This window comes from Ambystoma mexicanum, chromosome 13 (assembly GCF_040938575.1).
Source record: "Ambystoma mexicanum isolate Mex_15411 chromosome 13, UKY_AmexF1_1, whole genome shotgun sequence".
In the NCBI taxonomy this organism is placed as follows: Eukaryota; Metazoa; Chordata; class Amphibia; order Caudata; family Ambystomatidae; genus Ambystoma; species Ambystoma mexicanum.
Window position 1 is genome coordinate 26644680 of NC_090938.1, and position 21400 is coordinate 26666079.

General features: G+C 49.2%; 1 protein-coding gene across 3 annotated transcripts in view; it reads right to left on the bottom strand.

Annotated features, from left to right (window-relative positions):
- Positions 1–21400, bottom strand: part of LOC138520768 (chitinase-3-like protein 1) — a 336680-nt gene that overhangs the window by 85044 nt on the left and 230236 nt on the right. The window lies entirely within an intron of this gene.

The window sequence follows — 21400 nt, forward strand, 5'->3', positions numbered from 1 at the left end:
ACAGCTTTCATTTTATAGAAATGTATAGCTGGAATTGTTGAAAAGCGACCAGATTTTTGGTCGATCGCCTTGCCCTTGGTCGCCAGTTGTTTGGTTTTTAGGTAAAGAGCTTCCTGCATGGCTGTTTCTTTTTTAGAACTGTCCAGTGTTATACCCAGGTATTTAAAGCTTTGCACCTTTTCAATCTCCGACGATTGGTAGAACCACTTAGTTCTGTCTGATTTTCTTGCTGTTCTTTCAAGGGTAAGTATTTTTGTTTTCCCCTTGTTTACTTCCAGGTGGTTAGTTGAGGCGTATATTAAAAGGTTATCCAGTTGACGTTGCAGGCCTACAGGTGTCTGGTCAACAAGGATCCAGTCATCCGCATTGAGTAGTCTGCTTAAGCTTTGATATCCTAGCTTCGGAGGAAAAGATCTTACTGAAGCTTCTGAGAACTGGTAATCTCCTATGTATGCCAGGAAAATGGCAGGGGCCAACGGGCACCCTTGCTTGACTCCTCTATGGGTCTTAATAGTGGATGACAGCGAGCCTTTAGAGTTTAATCAGGCTCTGACGAAGGTGTCAGTATGGAGGGCTTTAATAGGCTACAAAATACCTTGGGGACAGGACCAAGCTTCCAGATTGTTCCATAGAAGCGTCCTGTCAACTCTGTCAAAAGCTTGGGTAAAATCTATGAACGCCAAATAGAGCCTCGGACCACCTTCCATTGTTCTGCTTTTTAGGATACTTAGCGACAAGATGTTTACCGAAGTTTCCATACTTTTCTTAAACCCTGATTGAAAGGGGTCATGGCAGGGTGCGTCATTGGCCCAAGTTTGAAATCTTTTCAGCAATAGGGAGCCGTAGATATTTCCGATTGGGTCAAGCAAGGCTATTGGGCGATAGTTCGAAGGATTGGTGAGGTCGCCTTTTTTGTAGATTGGAATTATAATTCCAGTCATCCATGAAATAGGTATTGATTTTGACTCGGCGCATCAAGCGAATACTTGTCTGATGAATGAGGCCCAGGCGTCCGGGTGTGCTTTTAGATCGATGTTGGTGATGCCCTCTGGTCCCGGGGCTCTAGAATTTTTCAGGGAAGTTATTAGATCAGTAATTTCTCTTAGGTCATCAAGTTTGTCCCAATCACTTGGGTTTCCTTCGCAGTTCGGTAATAGGCCAATGCTCGAGAACTTAAAAGTTCCCTCAATGTGTTTCCTCCAAGATCTTTCGCGGATTACATTTTCAATGTTGCTAAATTTGGTTGATGATGTAGAATTAAGTAGCGACCAAAATTCTCGCGGGTTCTTGGTGCAGATCGACTTAATTATAGCTTCTGAGTCTTGTTGATGTAAGTTTAGTCGATAGGCTCTTAGCCACACACGGTATGTGGACTTCGCTGCTCGGCGGGCCATTTCCGCTAGGTCGCTATTTAGTTTTGCAGCATTTCTCAGCGTTTTTCGATAGGTCCGTCTTTTCTCGACTAACGTTATGCCATAGGTATGTTTAGCAGGTTCAGCAGATGTGTGTGACTTTAGGCCGGGCTTTTTATACACTGTAAGCAGAGGACCATAGTCGGTCATGTTGGAGTTGTTTTCGTCTCTACTTTTTTTGTAGTTATTCGCCAGGTCGTTGATCTCTTTAGCCGAAAGAAAGACAAAGTCTATTCCCTTGTGTGTTTCTTTCTGGCTGGAAGTCGAGTTTATCTTCGGGCTCGTTTGAGCTCTCCCAAGTAGCAACTAGAAGGTTATGGTCACTTTCCTTGGTTTGGATAACCTCGAACGATATGAGCAGGTTCAGGAATAATCTTGAAGTGAATAGTCGATGGTAGAGTTTGATGACCCATTAGACCAAGTCGGAAGGCGATCCGGGTTAGGGAAAACTTTGTCAAGATTTTGCAGTTTTCTCGAGTTCATTAGCTCTAGCCATTTCGCTCCTCTATGATCTGCTGGCGTAGGTTTATTTTTTACTTTTTGTGGGGGAACTGTTAGATTTAGGTCTCCGCATATCAGTATGTTCACTACTTGATAAGTCTCCAGTATTTCGTCAAAGCGCTCTCCAGTTCTTTCCAAAAAATTTCGGGTTCAGTTTTTACTGGGTTCCAGTAGGTATTTAAAATAGCGATTGGCATAGCGTGTTTCTGATTGGGTTCCAGATTAGTTTTCCAAGTTAAGAGGACAGTCAGGAGAGATTGGTTTGCTGCTAATATTCTATCCAGTTGTAGGCCTTGACCGATGCGAATTGCTGTTAAAAGACCTGATGATAGGCGACCCATTGTACTTTTATTTGCCGGAGCTAAAATTACTTCGTATCCATCAAGAGTCAGGGTTTTCGTGAGCCATGTCTCTTGTAAGCAGAGGATGTCGAAGTCACCCAGGTTGACATACCCTGCGTCTGTAAGGTGTTGAAAGCCCCTGGTGTTCCAGGAACCAAGTATTATGTCGCTTGTTGTAGACTTGTAGAGTTCTCCGTTGGCAGGGCGTTGAGTCTTGGATTGCTATTTCAGCTTTCTTGCTATGAGGGCTTTTGGAAGCCAAGCCCAAAGACCCGAGGCAGGCGAAGTTTTTGAACTAGGGTTTGCTTCAGGAAGAGCTATATGACCTCTTGGCTAATGGTTTTGCTCAGAAGGGCGGGAAAGGTGGAATTTATAGTCGTCGGTTGGAGAGAGGACTAAGTTTCTCTTGCATCAGGCACATTTTTTCGGTCGGGTTGTATCTTGTTTTTCTGCTCCGATCTTTGGTCTTTGGTCTGAGAACTTAATGGAGTGGCTGTGTCTCGATCGCCGCTGTCCCGGGACCGCCTCACTGGTCCTCTCGAGTGAGTCTTAGGGAACTTATGAGTTCTATCCTCTCTATTTGAGTGATTAGCAAGAGGGCTATTAGGGGTTATCGAAGCTCGTGTCCCGGGTCGAGCGGCGTGTCTGGTTTCTTTAGGATATGTTAGATCGTAACCTAATCTAAGCAGTTTGCTTGCTTCTTTTCTTAGCAAATCTTCAACTGTGTTGGAAGAGGTATGTAAATAGGTTTGTGCTCTGCCATTTTTGTGACTTGGGTCAACTATTTTTAGATCTTCAGTTCTTATGACCCTCAGGTTGGGTACGTAGTGGAACAGGGTTAGTACAGAGCTTCTGTTTAGAATCACTTCATTATAATTTCCCTTGACTTGTTCTAGTTTAAAACGTCGCCATCGCTCGGGGATTAGTTTTTGAGTTTTGTTTTCCGAGTAGGAATGGTGTTGGTGTTCATCAGTTAGCAGTTTGCGAGAGAGAAAGTGATTTGAAGGTATATTTCTCTCTTTTTCTTGGTTGAGACTTTCTCTATGGCTTTTGGCCCTAGGCTTAGTCGGGGGGGCTCGCTCCCCTGAGTGTTCCTGGACAGAACGACGGGACCTTAGCGGCGAGGTGCACTGCGCGTTATCATAGGATTTTTCCGTTTTCACTCTTTCTTTATCAGAGTTGTTTATTAGTAGTGTGGTTTTGCGGCGCTCTTCCAACGTTACAAAAGGGGGAGATTGAGCCCCCTCAGCTTCTGCTATGGTAGTGGGGGGACTATCTGGAGAAAAGACGAATGTCACCTTTCGTTCCGTGGGAGCCCTTAGCTTACTAGCAGGGCCTTGTGAAGCTGGTTCGTCCAGGTGTTGACTAATGTTCATAAGACACTCATTACTCGAAGAGTCGTCTATGGGTGTCAGTGATTGGAAGTCTTTGTTTAGCTCCCCAGGTGTTTTTATCCAAGTTCCTGGGTGGCTTGATGGTGGGTAGACCTCTGAAAGGTGGACTTCGTTTTTGCTTCTGTTAGAGCCGGTTGATCCGATAAGAGATGTCAGCGGGTTTGTGTCCCTGTTCCCAACAATTTTAGTTCTTTCTGGGTGGGAAGCCTTTTTTGTAAAAATCTGGAAAGGTTGGTTTTTAGGCTCCAAATGTGTGGTGGTGGGCCCATCAACAATTAGTAGCACTTCCGTTTTCCTACTGTTACATTCTCCTATTTCGGACCTTTTGGTCAGTGGTGGAGTTATATTCCTGGACGGCTCTTACAAGTTTGTTAAAGAAGTTAGATCAATAGTTGGAATTGTTTGTACTGCCTTGTCTATCAGTATTTTAGATTTTAGCCGCCCCTCCTCTTGAATGCCGACTGGGCCTCGGAAACATTGTGTAGACTTAGTCTGGTGAGTTTGAACTGTGTTCTGTTTAAGGCAGGTCTTCTGTGCCGTTATGTGGCCTTCAAGGAAGGTCAGCTTTGTATGAATCATAGCTTGAAGTGTCGTGTGGTCCTTTAAAGTGTCGTTCATGTATTCATAATGTTTTGTGAACGGTGCTAAAGCTATTGTAATGGCTGACATAATGGCAAAAACGTCCGGTTTTTTGGAAGGTGTCTCAGTTACAAAAAAATAGCCAGGGTTGTTGGTTTTCCTTGGTGTAGACGAAGGTGGGGGAACTGCACTCGATAATCTTCGTTGCTGGTTGTTTGCAGAATGATCTAGTGAGAGACCTCTTAGCAGAGCTCGCTTGTGGGGAGTGGGTGGGCGCTCATCTGGTCTGTCCCCACCACTACTGCCACAGGCATTAGAAGTCGAATCCGGCATAGACTCAATGTCCAGGACTAAGGATGGCGGGTTGGCCTCCCTTGGTGGAGTGTCTAGGTTTTCGTTCTCTATTAGAGAGGGAGATACCTTAACGAAGTTGGGTGATTTAGTTGTGGTGGCATCTGTAAAACGGCCGTCCTTTAAAAAAACCATGGCAGCGGTCTCTGATGTATGTTCTGCCAATCTCGGAAGAGGTGTTCTATTTAAGAGCATTTCGGCCTCTTTAGATGGAACTGGGACTTTGGTCGCACTTTGAGTTTGTTCAATTGGGGCTTCCACCGTTATTTTTGGGGTCTCTAATAGTATAAGTTCTTCAAGGTCTCTACTTTGAGGGTGTTCTTTGTCCACAAGTTGCTGCAGCTCATTAGGCTCCCTACTATGTGTATTTCCGAGGGATTGATCCTGGAACATCGAGTGGAAAGGTAATACTGGTGGATAGGACTCAGCTTGATGGTCCAGTCTTCTGTGTTTAGACATGGGAGGGCAGTCCTGGATAGCTTCCAGGATTTCCATATCAGTTAGTTTGTCTCCTCGAGGGGCTCGGCAAACATTAGAAGATTTAAAAAAGGTCCTTAATGAAGACTGAGCAGTTGGTTGATTTTTGGCCTTCCCCCTTTTCGATGACAAAAACAAGACAACTTTGCCAATAGCTTTGCCGAGGGGCTGAGTCGTCATGAGGCGTGCTTGCTTTGCAGGTTCCTTTGTAGTACGACGGCAGATTTTCCTGTTTTGAGAAACGGAGAGGTGAGGTCTAAGTCTTTTCTTATGATTAGAGGTTTTCAGCAGGGCTGGGAGTGATGAGGAAGCGTCCCTACGACCACAGAACTTTCGTCACTGAAAAAATAGTCCAGAGCCATGCTCTGCGGAAGAGCAGGAGGCTCCTCCAGGCAATTGATCATTTGGGGACGTCGGTATCGCAGTGAACGAGTGCTCGGACTGAGATGAGGGGGCTCGGGACCGCGACTCCAGGCCCCGCCCCTGTTTTCTCAGTTTCGAGAGCCTGTATTGCCCAGACGCGGCCGCCGTCGTCCTCCCCTGGCGCGTCACTCCCTTCTTCCTCCTCGATCACAGGGGCGCTTAGTGCTCCGGAAGGAAGCCTCGGCTGCTCCCCGCCAGGCGACGCTGATCCGGTCACCCCTCCGTGAGTACCAGGTAGGCGGGCCAAAGGGGGCGGTGACTCTGGGTGCGCGTGGGTTGGCAATGGAGCATCGATGTGCTCTTGTCTCTCGTAGTCCGACACGAAGTCGGGTTGGACTTCGGAGTCGTGGCTGAAAGCCACGTGATGCCGGTTGGGTAGGGTTTCAGCGTTCAAGACCTTCGTGAGCTGAAGGGGGTCGATTTAGTGAATTTTCCTTTTTTGCCCCTTGGGCTCTTCACGGCAGCTCTTCTTTGGTCGAGTTGGTCTTGGGAGAGCTCCAACAGCGTGGGTCCATCTAAGTCCAGATGAGGCCGCGAACTTCGCAGCCAACGCCTTTCTTCGTGTGGGGGGGAGTTTACGGCAGTCCTCGCAGCCTCGATGCCATGACTGCAGGACTGCCACTCGCGTCCACTCCGCGTCCACTCCACGGGCTGTTGAGGATTTTATGGGTAGCTGGATTCGCTCCTCCTCCAGTGAAGGGCAGCAAAAACAGACTCTGATTCACAGGGTAACCTGCAGGACTGCCACTCGCTGCCACTCCGCGTCCGCTGCGCGGGCTGTTGAGGATTTTATGGGTAGCTGGAGTCACTCCTCCTCCAGTGAAGGGCAGCAAAAACAGACTCTGATTCACAGGGTAATCTGCAGGACTGCCACTCGCCGCCACTCCACTGAGTTTGATTTTTCTTCTTTAGTTTGATTTTCCGGGGTTTGGATTTCTCTGGCCTTAGACTAGCGAGTTGAATCCAGAGAAGAATCAGAGAAGGATTCATCGCGAGAGCCTTCACTCATACTCAGCGGGATCCTAGGCTGATCACACTTTCCTGATTGGCCACCACCACATAGGCGAGTCTCGTTCGGCTTGGGAAAGACAGCCAGTGAGGTGTTCGCTGCTGATGCCAATATGTGAGGTGCCTCAAGGTGGGCATCATTTCTGAGCTTTTTTGCTGGGATCACGTGATCTAAGTCCAATTCTTTTCCTGTTTCAGAGCTCGGACGCTTTCCACCATGGCTGCTGGCTTCCATGCTCAGACATAAAGTCATATTTGCATTGTCCGTAGTTAGCTTTGCAGCCAACGCTGAATTCTCATGTAGGTTGGCTCCTTCTCCCATGATATGCTGGCTCAGTTGAGCAGGTCCTTCCTGGATTTAACAGTTGTTGCTGCTGGGCAGGTTTACAAGCCTCAATGTCATTTACTGCCGATGACTCATAATTCATTTGGTCAGAGCCCCTCAGCCTCTCTGCTTCAGGGGTGCAGATTACATCACCCGTTGGGTCCTAAGGCATAGATGATATTGGGGTCCAGAAGTAGAAAAGTGAGCTGTCCGCGACTCTGCACTTTCCAACAGGTCAGCATCAGAGAGGTCACCCCATGCAGTGGTTAAACCATTGTTTACAACCTCTGCTTTTTCAGTAGTTCCCATGCGTCCTGTGGTTCCCGTAGGTTCCCGCTCCTTAATGGAGTGACCCTCAGCCATGGATGAATTCGCCGTTACGCAAGTGCCCAGAAAATCCTGTCGCTTAAAAAGCCATTTTAACTTCGCCGCTTCCGCCACTGATTTATTTCTCTTTTTGAATATGGGAGCCACCCTGTTCTCTCAGGATTGTCTGTGTGCAAAGGAAGTGTTCTTGGGAGAGTCAGGATTCTTAAGGGAGTCAGATACAGTGGTATCAAGGTTCTGTTTGTAGGTTGTGCAATCAGAAACCGTGCTGTTAACGCTCCCACCCTCTTCGACCCTGCCATCCATAAAACCAAGTTGATTGACATTATTTGGCATGGATATTATGATCTGGTTGGTGCAGGTATTGAAATTTGGAGGTTGGGGGGCAATTGGGCACGAGGGGTTGATGCGTGGGTTTGAGGATCACTGGGAACTACAGAAAGGTTACCTTGTGAGTCCGGGACTCCCGCTGGGTTAGCAGTAGCTGCCAGCCATCTTGCAGGAGAGGTTGTAGAGTCCCCAAGTTCCACCATCAATTGTAGGCGGCCTTGACGTCTTGTTCTCTGGTGGCAGCCGACCTCCGACGCGGCTTCCATCAGCTCCAGGACGAATACTGGGAACTACAGAAAGGTTACCTTGTGAGTCCGGGACTCCCGCTGGGTTAGCAGTAGCTGCCAGCCATCTTGCAGGAGAGGTTGTAGAGTCCCCAAGTTCCACCATCAATTGTAGGCGGCCCTGACGTCTTGTTCTCTGGTGCAGCCGACCTCCGACGCGGCTTCCATCAGCTCCAGGACGAATACCGTAGCCACTCTGCTAACACTCTGCCAACACTCAGCGACGCCGCTGCGTCAGGTGAGGCAAGTTTGCCAGTTGTGCTCCGCCTCTCAGGGACAGTCAGGGGAAAAAGACTCCTCTGCCATCAACTCCACACTGCAGCCAACTCTCTGCTAATATTAGACTGATTGCTAAGTAACATATTAATTATATAGTTCCTTAAATTCTACATCAATATATTTAACGGCGTTGGGGATTTTTTCCATTGACAAGATTTTTGTGTGTTACGTTTTCATAAATTGTCCAGCAAATGTCCCAGAACCAGCACGTTCGTCTTCCTAAGGATGACAGAGAGGTTGTACGGAAAAGGCAGTCTACATTGATTGGGGCTGCATTTATTGGGGGGAGCAGGGGCAGTAAGGACCTGGAGGATGCATTAGCGGCAAGGGCCCACATGGGTCATAAGGAAGAGGGAAACGAAGGAGGTGGTGCGGCAAACGGGTCTCCTGTGTCAGGAACGGAAGGAGCCAGGAAGGAGCAGAGCAGAGGGCAGGCAATGGACATAGTCACAATGGCACCATGTGGAATAGAACATTGGCGTGAGTTGGTAAAGGAATTGTTGGGAAAATTGATGGTGTGGTGACAGGAGCTAAGGGGGGAATGCAATGGGGCAGGTGACAACTGAACATGATGGAACAGGGGCTATGGGTGGCGGAAAGGAAGGGGGGGTGAGTGTGGCAACGGCAGGTGGGGTATGGGACGGAAGCGGCCGACTGGGTTGGATGGATCGGGCTACGGCATCAGAAGGGAGAAGAATCATTTTAGGGGATAGCAGGACAATGGGTCAAGGGATGGGTTAAGGGGAGTTGGGGGTCATAGTTGAGTTGCAGCAAAGTGTGGAGGGGGTTTCCTCACTGGATATCACTCACCAGAAGCACTTGAGTTGGCACATATCAATAGCAGTGAAGGAAAGGATATGGAGACAGGGGTTCATAGACATCTTCTCCTTGTTAGAGCATGAATGGGAGGGCTTAGACACGCTCCAGGATCACAAGAAGGAAGTACGGAAGGGGAAGAAACGGATGAGGCCAGCACAAGCACTGGAGAATTGGCTTGACGCATTCGCTAGCCTGCCACAGATTATAATGCAGAAATAGCCGGAGAAGGTGCTACTGATGCACAGGTTTACTAATGGTATCATGGAGAACGGAAGGAGGGAGGGTGGACTGGGGTGGCTTTTATACGACCAAAGGTTCAGATTAAAGATGGAATCGGATGCCAAGATGTTATGACCTAATAAAATCATAGACAATTGGATGGAGCATATGGGGGCCCGCTCAGACTGGTGGGTCAGGAATAGTAAGGAGCTGGATTGGCCAGTGGAGGGGTCCTTTACAAGCAGGACGCAACCAATGGGCCATGAGGGCGGGGCCATCTGGTTTACCCGCAAGCTAACAAGGGGGTACAATGGCAAGGGGACATGATGAGGCAGCAGGCGTACAGAGTAAGGGGGCAGGAGAGAGGAGATTGCAGGCTAATCAATGGGGAGGACATGCAGGTGGGGCCCGATCACAGAGCGGAGGCATGCAGGAAGGGAAATGGGGCAAACAGAGGCTCAGTCTGGTGAGGGATAGCTGAGCGGTGGGAGGGGAATCTGGGAGAGTTAAGGGAAGGGGAGTAACGCCCCCCGCACGGGGGCAGGGGCAAGCATGGCGGGATGGGAGAACATGATTTGTACTCTGTGAAGAATGTGTTGATGCTTTGTGATTCCCAGGCACGAGAAAGAGCGGGAATGCTGAGAATGGGCAGACACGGGGTGCCCGTGTGACCAACGAGAGGCGTAGCAAGCATTGAGTAGAAATGGTAATGAAGGGGGGACACAGGGGACTGCACAGGGAAGGTCATTGGGGAGCAGGGCGGGGGATAGGGGAGGCAGATCAGGGGAAGGTGAACAGGGAAAGGGTAGGGCGGAGGTTGACAACACCATGCCAGAGGGGTGCCCACTGGCCCTGAGCACCAAGGGCACGTCACCCATACGCATACATGCCAACCCTCCCAATTTAAAATAACAATATCCCCAATGCATTCCTATGGGGAAAATGCATTCTCTTCGGTGCTGAAACCTCCTTCTCAGGGGCTTCGGAATGTTGGCATGTCTGCATACGGGTAGGGAAGGGTCTAGCATGGTTGCAGAGATAGCCTCTCAGGAAGGGACGGGACGCATTAGTTAAGGGTTTCACGATGGGGTTTGACATCCGTATAGGTGCCCTAGAGTAGAAAGATGGGCAGAAAATAAGATAGAAAACTAGTTGAAGCTGGGGAGGGTAGTTGGGCCGTGCGCAAAGAGATGGATAGAACACGGAAGGGGTGGTACCTAAGAAGGCATTGGTGGCATTCAGATTAGTTCACAACCTATCGTACCCTAAGTGGGACTCAGTGAATCATTGGTTGGATGCCAGGGATTGATCTGTGAGCTACGTTTCCTTTGACGAGGCAGTCACCCTAACTCAGAGGGCGCGCGGCGTCTCTGCTGGCTAAAGTCGACACAGCGGCTGCTTTCTGCCTATTACAGGTACACCCAAAGAGTTTCCACTTGTTAGGATTCCAATTTCAAATGGCAATCTACATTGACTGTGCCATGGCAATGGGTTGCTCAGAATTCCAGTTCTTACTTTGAGTAATTCAGCTCTTTCCTGGAGTGGGCACTGAATGAGAGGGTGCCCGAAGGGGGAAAAAAACACTATTTGGACCATTTCCTATTTGTAGGCGAGAAAGGGGCAGCATCATGCGCTGGGTTATTGTCCTTTTTTAGCAAACTTGCAACAGAGTTAGGGGTCCCGCTAGCAGCGCAAAAGATCCAGGGCCGTGTATGAGGCTGACATACCTGGGAGTAGAAATAGACACAGTTGCAGGACTGAGCAGGCTACCTCCAGAGAAAGGGAAGGAATGTGCAGCCAGCATTCAGGAAATACTGGGGACAGGGAAAGCAACACTGAAGGCGATTCAGGTGTTGCTGGGGACAATGAACTTTGCAGGAACAAATGTGCGGGCAGGGAGGGCATTCGGAAGGAGACCAGCGGGGGGCGATTGCCGGTGTGACAGAACAAAGGCACTACATCAGGTCAAATAGGGGATTGGGGGAAGACTTGAGAATGTGGCATAGTTTCATGATGAACATTAATGGGGTACAGGTGTGGAGGACACCTTGGGCACAGTACGGGCAGGAGAGACTATTCACAGATGCATCTGGGAGATGGGGGTTTGGGACGATATTAGTGAGAGCATGGTGCCGGGGCAGCATGGCTTAACAAGTGGCACAGGAAGAGTTGGAAAAAAACACAAACACATTCAAACTTTTCCTGGTGGTAGCGGCACTGAACATATGGAGTACAGAACTAGCTAATAGACGTGTGACAGTGTGGTCGGACAACAGAGGAGTAGTGCAGGCGATCAACAACCAGACGGCACAATGTCCGGTAACAATGGGGTTGATCTGCCACTTACTACGGGCGGGGCTGCACTTGAATATGGAGGTAAGAGGAAGACATGTGCCAGGTTTACAGAATACGGCCGCTGATGCACTTTCTCGTTCACAGATAGAGAGATTCAGACAAGCATGTCCCCAGGTGGATGGGGCAATGACACCATTCGACGAGCAGCTCTGGGCATTGGTGGTGTGGATGAAAGGTTAAAGGAGATAGCGGAACAGGCACTGACAGATGGGACAAGAGGGAAATACAGGAGATGCATAGACTTGTTTCCGATAGCATACGCAGGTTCCTGCATGTGTGTTGCCTGCACTGGCTCATGTGTTGTGGAGGCACATGATGGAAGTGACGTTTGACAGAGCCAGTCATGTGCTATTGCTTTCTGTCTAGGGGACTATTGTACAGTACCCTGATGCTTGTGTTCAATGTCTCCCTTTACACAGTGGAGAGTGAAGAAGAGAGCAGAGACGGCGCTGTGGAGGAAAGCAGCAGGGATGCCTCCACCGGCCGGCGATGCAAGGCCCAGTACGCTCCCAGGAAATTCCATCATCCGGAAGCGAGGGGACTGGTGCCGTGTCTGCCACTATGGCTGCAGTGGAAGGGGCGGGTGAGCCCCCACAGGGGCTTGCGATGGCGGACGACGGTGCAGAGCCATCCAAGTTGGTGGTGTGTATGGAGGAGGAGGAGGCCGCTACAGAGCCGCACATGGGGCCTGGTGGGGGTGGTACCACTGGTGCAGTGGTGCAGTCCAGGGGCAGGGGCAGGAGGCAGCACAGGTCGCCGGGGAGGGGCCTGTGCACATCACTGTCCCTGACACTGTGATTGCATCACCATGCACCAGCAGGAATGCCCCTTCCCACGCCTGTCCGCAGGTAGGGGGGAGGTTCACTTCATCTGGCACTCTTCTACCTGCAAACGTGGGGACCCATGACAGGATTGAGTCCGTCCTGATTGGTGTCGCGTTGCGCACACGTGACATTCGTGATGACGTGCGTAGTTCCTGGGGGGACCATGCACGTCATCATGAAGAGCTGTGTGGCAACGTGACCCAGTTGGGAGGGATCATGGTCGTGGGTATCCTCCATGTGTCAGCCAGTCTTGCGGCCCTCTCCTACTCTGTGCACACTATACGCCAGTTGTTCTCCGTGCCGTCTTCCGGGCAGATGCCACCAGGGCCCCCTGTGGACCTGCCCCAACCAACGCAGCCAGCCTGGTGGAGATCCCATCACTGCCACAGTCGGGAGTCGGAGGTCCAGCAGGGGTGGCCACCCCACCAACTGGACCCCAGCAGATGGAGGATGTGCAGGCATCATTGAGTAGGGCATGTGCACAATGGCGCCAGAGGATTCCATCAGCCCGGAAGCCGTCGTGGTGGCAGAGGCAGTTGCGTCGGAGGCAGCAGCAGTCTCAGCATGGGAGGCATCATGACTCGGGCCATCAACACCCCGGGGGCATGTATCGGCCGAGGGGCAGGAGGACCCCGAACTGGGAGTGTCTTCCGTGTGGCAGCGGTTGGGCCAGCAAATAGATGCGGAGAGGCGGCGGGCGGAGAGGGCACGGCTCAGGAGGGTCAGGGCGGAGAACTCCATGCACCGGGCTTTGAGGCGGGCAGAGGGCCTCGAGGAAACTCGCAGGGAGTTGAGGGATTCCATGGCTGCATCCCTGCGAGACCTCAAGGCCCGGGAACAGGCCTGCCTCCGGAACATGGACGTGGAGTTCGATGATGCCCTGGCCCGGAACATCGCTAAATGAGCTGTGGGACTGGCCCGCCGCCTTTGTAAATAGTTATGTAGGTGTAGGTTTCTTTTCTTTTTTATTTTTCTTTGGGGCGCATGGACTATGCCACACCTTTTTGTAAATAGTTATTTATTAGGTAAGTTTTTGGTTAGGTTTCCTTTGGATTGTTGGGCTCATGGACCCTTGATTTTTCATATGTATGCAGTTATGGACCTGGTTTTACTTTTTTTTTCTTACCCATGGAGGAATGCTTTGCTTTTTTTTTAACTTTGGATTTTGTTTCATGGACGGACGGTTTTAAGCCATTTTACTTTGGATTTTATTGATTTCAGCCTTCATTTTTTTTAGCTTATTTCTGGACATCCAGACTTGTATTCATTATTTGTTTCCTTGTGTGATTTCCTTTCATTCATTCATTTTTGTATTTAATACATATTTATTTTTACTTTATTTGTGTGGTGTTCTCTCATTGTTTACGTGCATGTCACAATGTGGGTTTTCTCAGTCATGTGTCGGCATTGTGGGGCTCTGACACACATGTATTCATGGGCATACTGGTTATTTGTATCATGACATGGGGAATTCGATGTGGACTGGATGGAATGCTTGGTTGGGTGTTTGGACTGGGGTGGGGTGGGGTGGGATTTGGGTGGCCATAAGGGCCATGGGTCTGGATTGTGATGACGTGTTGGGTGGGGGACATGAGTCAGGGCCTGCTGGCAGGTGCCCGTCACTGGGGGTGGTGTGGGGGTCATGAGTTGGGGCCTGCTGGCAGGTGCCCGTCACTGGGGGTGGTGTGGGGGACATGAGTCGGGGCCTGCTGGCAGGTGCCCTCACAGGGTGGTATGGGGGGACATGTGTCGGGGCTCCCAAGTGCATGGTGCCATGTGGCCTGCCTGTTGGTCATGGTCTGAGGTGATGGGATGCCTACGGGTCATGGTCTGGGGTGATGGGCTGCCTAGGGGTCATGGTCAGGGGTGATGGGCTGCCTACGGGTCAAGCTCTGGGGTGATGGGCTGCCTGCGGGTCATGGTCTGGGGTGATGGGCTTCATGTGGGTCATGGTCTGGGGTGATGGGCTGCCTGCGGGGGAGGCCCAGGGGTGTAGTGTGGTCCCCTGTGGTGTGGGGTGCCTGCAGGGCATGGGGAGCGTGGGAGGGGCACACCCGGGAAGGCCCACACTGCCAAATTGCATGTAAAACTCCCCGTGCACCCCTGGAATATGCGTAACCCGCTCGCGCCAGCCCAATCGCGTGTGAAACTCCACGCGCACCCCTGGAATATGCGTACCCCGCTCGCACCAGCCCAGTCACGTGTGAAACTCCATGCGCACCCCCGGAATATGCGTGCCCAATCTCGTGCTAGCCCAATCATATGTGAAACTCCATGCGTACCCCCGGAATACGCGGACCCCGCTCGCGCAAGGCCAATCGTGTGTGAAACTCCACGCGCACCCCCAGAATACGTGTACCCAGCTCGCGCCAGGCCAATCGTGTATGAAACTCCACGCGCACCCCCGGAATACACACAGGCAGCCCATCCACCCTTTGCATGCCCCGCAGGCAGCCCATCCACCCTCCCCATGCCTGGCAGGCAGCCCATCACCCCAGACCATGACCCGCAGGCAGCCCATCACCCCTGACCATGACCCGCATGCAGCCCACACCACAGTGGGGACATTTTCCATGCAATTCGCCTGGCACAGGCGGAGTACGCCTATTCAAGGGGGTGCGCGAGTACATTTTCACGCGTTTTGGCTGCCACGAGGGGGGTACTCGTATTCAAGGGGGTGCACGAGTACATTTTCACGCGTTTTGGCTGCCACAAGCGGGGTACCCATATAAAAGGGTGTGCGCAAGTACATTTTAATGCATTTTGGCTGCCGTGAACGGGGTACTCGTATCGAAGGAGGTGCGTGGGGAGATTTTCACGCGTTTTGGCTGTAGTGAGCGGGGTATGCGTAGTTTTTCACGCAATTACAGTGTAGCGGGCCTGTAAGCTGGCCCAGGGTTAGTGCGGCCCTTTGCGCCGTATTGGGGATTTGGATGGCTTTTCCTTGCGCAAAGGGCGTTCTTGGGGGCGTAACTGGCGCTTCAGGATGTTCGCTGCGCCACGACTCAAAATGGCTTGGGAAATCCATGAATACGTGGTGCTGGCGCACGCTCCCTCTCTGCGCCAGCCGTGTGCGCTGCTTCTGCGCCAAATTCTATTAATTACCCCCAGAGTGTAACTGTTATTATTATTATTATTATTATTATTATTAATATTATTATTATTATTATTATTATTATTATTATTATTATGATTTGGGTATTTATTGAGCATGGGCCTAGCATCCAAAAATCAACAGAGCTTAACTGTAGTGTCACTGTCATTATTATTATTATTATTATTATTATTATTATTATTATTGTTATTGGTTGAATGCCATTTTTTAAAATGATGCAGAAGGGTTTTCACCAATGCAATGCACACTCACTGTGCTGTCCGGTGTGCAGTGTTTGATATGGCAATTTGCAATTATCCAATGTGCATGGCAACAGGTATTCTGACTTTTGTTGGTTGCACCACTGGTGGCATGCATTTGTGCCACCATTTTCATGGTGTGAGGTTTTGGTCAGTCATTTCTTCTGACTCCATGTCAGGTATAATTGTCTGGTGCCTATTTACATTTCTCATGTGGCACTTCATGACTATTGTGTCATGTGTTGTGCATATGGTTGAATGTTTTGCCGTTGCATACCATGGTATGCCGTTTGGACCATTGGAGAAACCATCTGGAATTTCCACTAGGGGTGTACACACAAGTAGAACTGCAGGCTGGCCACAGGTATGACGGAAGCCCAATGCCCATGTGTGATATGCTGTTACAGCGAGCCATCCTTGCGAGCCCATGGAAAAGGGAAGCAGGAGTAGCATATGTCTCAGCACCCCAAGCAAAACACATACACAAGACAAGCCTGAATAAGCCCAGCTGGAACACACAGTGGATGCCTTCCAATGCCACAAAGCACCACACTGTCACATGTATGCAGACAGGGTCAGGGGTGTTGGGAGGGTTTGGGTGGCATACTAGTCCTTTCATGCCCTGTTTAGCAAGGGGGGGGGATACCTTGCATGTGTTCGCGTTGGTCACATGGGATGGGTTGTGTTTAATTAGCTAGGGGTGCACACAATGTGGCACTTCCGTGTACACATTCTCAGGGTGGTAAGGTAGTGACAGTTGACTGTCCCTTTCTCATCATCGATTGTGACCTGGTATGGGCCAGGCCTGTGTGCACTCCGCAGGGATTGGAGTTTAGGTGAAAAATGTGGCCACAAGCTTGGTACGGGCTACCTCTCCACATGCCCTTTCCCCTCCCATGCGCAGCGGCCGTGCGTGTGGTTGGGCTTTGGGGGCACCACCATATCCACCGGTACGCCATGCCATGTTGAAACATTGTTCAGGACACATGCTGCCACAATGATCCTGCCCACTACTGGGGGTGCATATAGTAGCTGCCCACCAGAGCGGTCAAGGGAGCGGAAGCGTGACTTGAGCACTCCGAATGTGCGCTCCACTATGGCCCTGGTTGCAATATGGGCTGCGTTGTATCTTACCTGTAGGTGCTCAGAGGGTAGACACTGTCCCCTGGTAAGGTGATAATGGTTGTCATTAGTTGGGCTTGTGTATTTGTCTGTGTGTGACATGTATACATGTGCACAGGCATTTGTACTCACCAATGAGCCATGCGTTGCCATGCTTCCCAGCTTCCAGGTCAGGCTCAGGGCAGACATTCTGTATATGAAACTATCATGGGTGGATCCAGGATAGTTTGCATAGACAGAGGTGATGATTACCTTGGCATCGCATACCACCTGCACGTTGATGGAATGCCAGTGCTTGCGGTTCCGATAGATGTGCTCAGTGGCCTTAGGTGGGCGTAGGGCCACATGGGTGCAATTTATGGCACTGAGCACTTTAGGGAAGTGTGCCACCCTGTAGAATTCCAGCACCACAGCCTGCCTTTTGGCAAGTGTTCTGGGCATGTATATGTGCCTGCGGACTGAGAGGCGCGCAGTGATGATTGCCAACACCTGGTGTAGGCAACGTGACTGCGTGGCTTGTGAGACGCCCCCGACTATGGCAGTTGTCCGCTGAAATGACCCAATGGCCAAAAAATGCAGTACATTGAGCACCTTCTCCAAGGGGCTCAATGCTTGGGAGCACAGGGTGGGTGATGTGAGTTCATCCTCCCACTCCCTGACCAGCTCTAGGATGATACAAGGTGGAAACCTCTACCTGCCATAGACCTGGTCATCAGGCATCCCAACAAGGCTGGTCCAGGGCAAAAAAATGCGGGACCTGGCTATTCTCCTCCTCCTGCGGTGTCCCACGATCACTGCTGCGAGGAACGGGACATTCATCGTAGCTGTATATGCTTATTTGTTGTTTGCATGCACTTTTATGCTGCGCAGGGGTGATTCTGCCTGCTTTCCTGTGGCGGACGTAATTGTGCGTGTGTTTTGATGTGCGTGGGTTTTCCCTATTGGAATCCAAGAATTTGTGTAGTTCGCGTGTGTGTGGGCGTTCCGTGTACTTCCCAGTGGTACTTCCCCAGTTACGCCCTTATTTTCACGCGTTGTTCCCCATTCCGAGTGTTCCGCCCCTTGTTCAAGCCCCGTTTTTGATTTGTGCGCTGATGTTGTGCACTTTCGCTGTGCGCATCACGCGCAGCATTCGGGATGTGGAAGTGACGTGTCAGCCGGTGGGCTCCACGCGCGGATTTGCCGCACATCCCGGAAAATACACACGCAGGACCTTCCATGAATTGCACACATGCGATTCGCATGCCTGTGACGGTTTTTTCACGCTCGTGCCAGCTTGCGCCAGTAATTTCGGCGCACATTTATTCCATGAATTACCCCCAAGCTCTGTTGCTTCCTGAAGCTGGGGCCGCGCTCAATAAATACCCTAATAATAATAATAATAGTGACACTATAGTTAAGCTCTGTTACGTCCTGAAGTTATGTCCATGCTCAATAAATACCCTAATAATAATAATAATAATAATAATAATAATAGTGACACTATAGTTAAGTTCCTGTGCTTCCTGAAGCTGGGCCCATGCTAAAAAATACCCTAATAATAATAATAATAATAATAATAATAATAATAATAATGATAGTGACACTGTAGTTAAGCTCTTTTGCTTCCTAATGCTAGGTCCACACTCAATAAATACCCAAATAATAATAATAATAATAATAATAATAATAATAATAATAATAATAGTGACACTATAGTTAAGTTCCGTTGCTTCATGAAGCTAGGCCCAGGCTGAATAAATAGCCTAATAATAATAATAATAATAATAATAATCATAATAATAATAATAATAATAAAAGTGACACTATAGTTAAGCTCTTTTGCTTCCTGAAGCTAGGTCCACACTCAATAAATACAATAATAATAATAATAATAATAATAATAATAATAATAATAATAATAATAATAATAATAATACAAATACAAATAATAATAATAATAGTAACACTATAGTTAAGTTCTGTTGTTTCCTGATGCTAGGTCCATGTTGAATAAATACCAAATAATATTAATATTAATAATAATAATAAAAATAAAAATAAAAATAATAATAATAATGCTAATAATGCACATGTATGCACAATAGACAAAATAACATTCGAAAAAAAAGAATTCTAAGGAAAATACAAATTAAATCAAACAATCAATTGAAATAAAAAAATGAAAAAAGTAATGAAACAAAGAAAAACAAAATCAATAAAATTTAAGAAAACCAGAAAGAAATCATAAAAAATAAAAAGCAAAGTGAAATCATTGTAAAAGAACAAAATAAAGGAAAAAAAATAAAATGAAAAATGAAAAAAATAAGATAACATACTTACAAAAAACCATACAATTTGGATGAAAAACCAAAAATATTTGTAGAAAAAAAACTGCTCAAAAACAAAATTGCAGGAAAAACAAATAATCAAAAATGGGCAAATATGACCGGTGGGGTCAGGGGGCACCCAGGAGGGTGGAGGTACAGGGTGCACCTCAACACCCACATGTGTAGATGTTGAGAGATTTAAAAGAAACTCACTGGGCTCAGGGCCTGCACGGCCCGACCTATGTGGGAGATGGGTTGTCATCACCACCCTCTGGATGGAAATCAGAAGGTGGACGTGGTGCTGTTGACTAACTCACGACACCTAGCCGCGCCTTTGCCCTTCAATGGCAGCAAGCATGCGGGTTCTGTAAGCCAGGTCCTGGTGGGCAATGAGACTGAGGTCAGCATGCATTACCTCATGTGTCACATGTGCTTCCTCCTGCAGGGACTGACGTGTGAGACGGAATTCTGCCTGCATGGCCTCACATAACAAATGGAGTGACTCCCGGCTTGCATGGAGTTCAGCCGAGATGGTCCTTTCAAGCTGTAACATCCTGTCTTCTGTCCGCCTACATCCATCATGAGGTCAGCTATAGTAGATTGGAGGGCTTGTTGTTCCACCCTCAGGGCCTCATGGTGTGCCTCTGCTTGAGCATTAAGTGTTTCATGCAGAACCACCATTTCAGCCCGAAACCCTGTCAGACACCACCATGCCCAGCCTGAGTGAGCAGTACGTGGACTGCGTAGCCCGCTGCTGGAGCACTATTTGCCTTACAGAGGGGAGGATGGAATGGGCCACACTTTCCATACCTTGAGCAATCATCTCAACTTCTCCCCCCTGTTGCTGTCCTATGACAATCATGGAACGCTAACACTCAGTTGACCCCGGTGGCACACAGCCACCGCGTTACCGGACACCACACCTGCTGGGCCCAAGGAGCCGTGGTCCTTGCTGTGTTGGTGCCGCCCGCGGCTGCAGGACTGCATCCCTCCATCGTCCCGATGCCCCAGGAACATGGCCAACTGGTGTCGAGTGTGACCGTGCACCCGTAACCACCACAGGCGGACATTCTACCACTGCCTGGCCCCCTTCTGCAGGTGTCGCAGATAGAAGATCATCCAACACAGGATCACTCACCGGCGACGACACGTCATGATGCAGATCCGGCTCAACATAGTGGTCAGAGGATACATCAGAGCCTGACTCAGAGTCAGCTCTGGACATGATGGCCAGGAGCACCTGTGGGTTCTCGTGGGCTGCCACCTCACGACCACCACTGGTGCTTGGTTGGTCATGTGAACTGACCACCATGTCTGGGATGACATCTTCATCCTCTGCCGCCAGAGCGTCATCACCTGCAACATAAAGAAAAGACACAAGGACACGCATGTCAGTAGCACATACCACACACATACAGTTCACAACCAAATAATGAAACAGCCATGTCACAGGCAACTAAACCCCAACATGCATCCAGTGGCATTGCAATGCAAGGGTATCCCAAAAGCAAAAAAGGATGTGTGCAAAATGTGAATGGAACACATGTATTTCATGTTGCACATCACCTGCATCACACACCACCTCTAGCAGGCACATATCCAATGCCAAAATGAGAGATGGGAACAAATAGTTGGCACCTAGCATAAGTATGTGTGAACACACAAATAGACACAGCTAGAAATCTAACCTAACACACCATGATACATGTAACATGCATGTTCATGTGCAGCACTTAACTACCATCAACTATGCACAGTACATGTTTCATAGGAGGCATCTACACTAGTGCCTTTCCATACTGTGAAAGGAGGGACATGGGTACATACATGTCAGGTCAACATCACACAGCACCATCATGATTGTATGTTGAAGGGCTTAACTTGGCACAGGAGTGGTGTGTGCGGTGCATGTGTAGCCCCTCAATTTACAACATCAACACGTACGTAGTGATGACAATATTCAAAACATTATGGCAGTGTAACGGCAATTGCAGCCATCATGTGCAAATGGCATGCACCAGGTGCATGGTTTCCGTGAAACACCCACTCTCTGGCCTATAGCAGGGAGGCACTGCATGGCAATGAGATGTTCCACTCAGGACTGTGCATTGCCAGACAGTGTAGACGTGCGTTTATTGCATTTCGTCATTCAAATGTCACTACAGCCGATGAGAATTGGACTTGATGGAGGAGAGTTGAGGAACCATCCATAGTACATCCATGCGTGTAGAAGACAACACCAGTTGAAAAGAGGCCGTGGGCCTGTAACAGGGGGAGCCATGTGCATGATACAGATGTGCACAGCCTAAAGTCGTGCATGATGATACACAGACCTACAGTGAGCATGACATGACTTACCAAATGAGA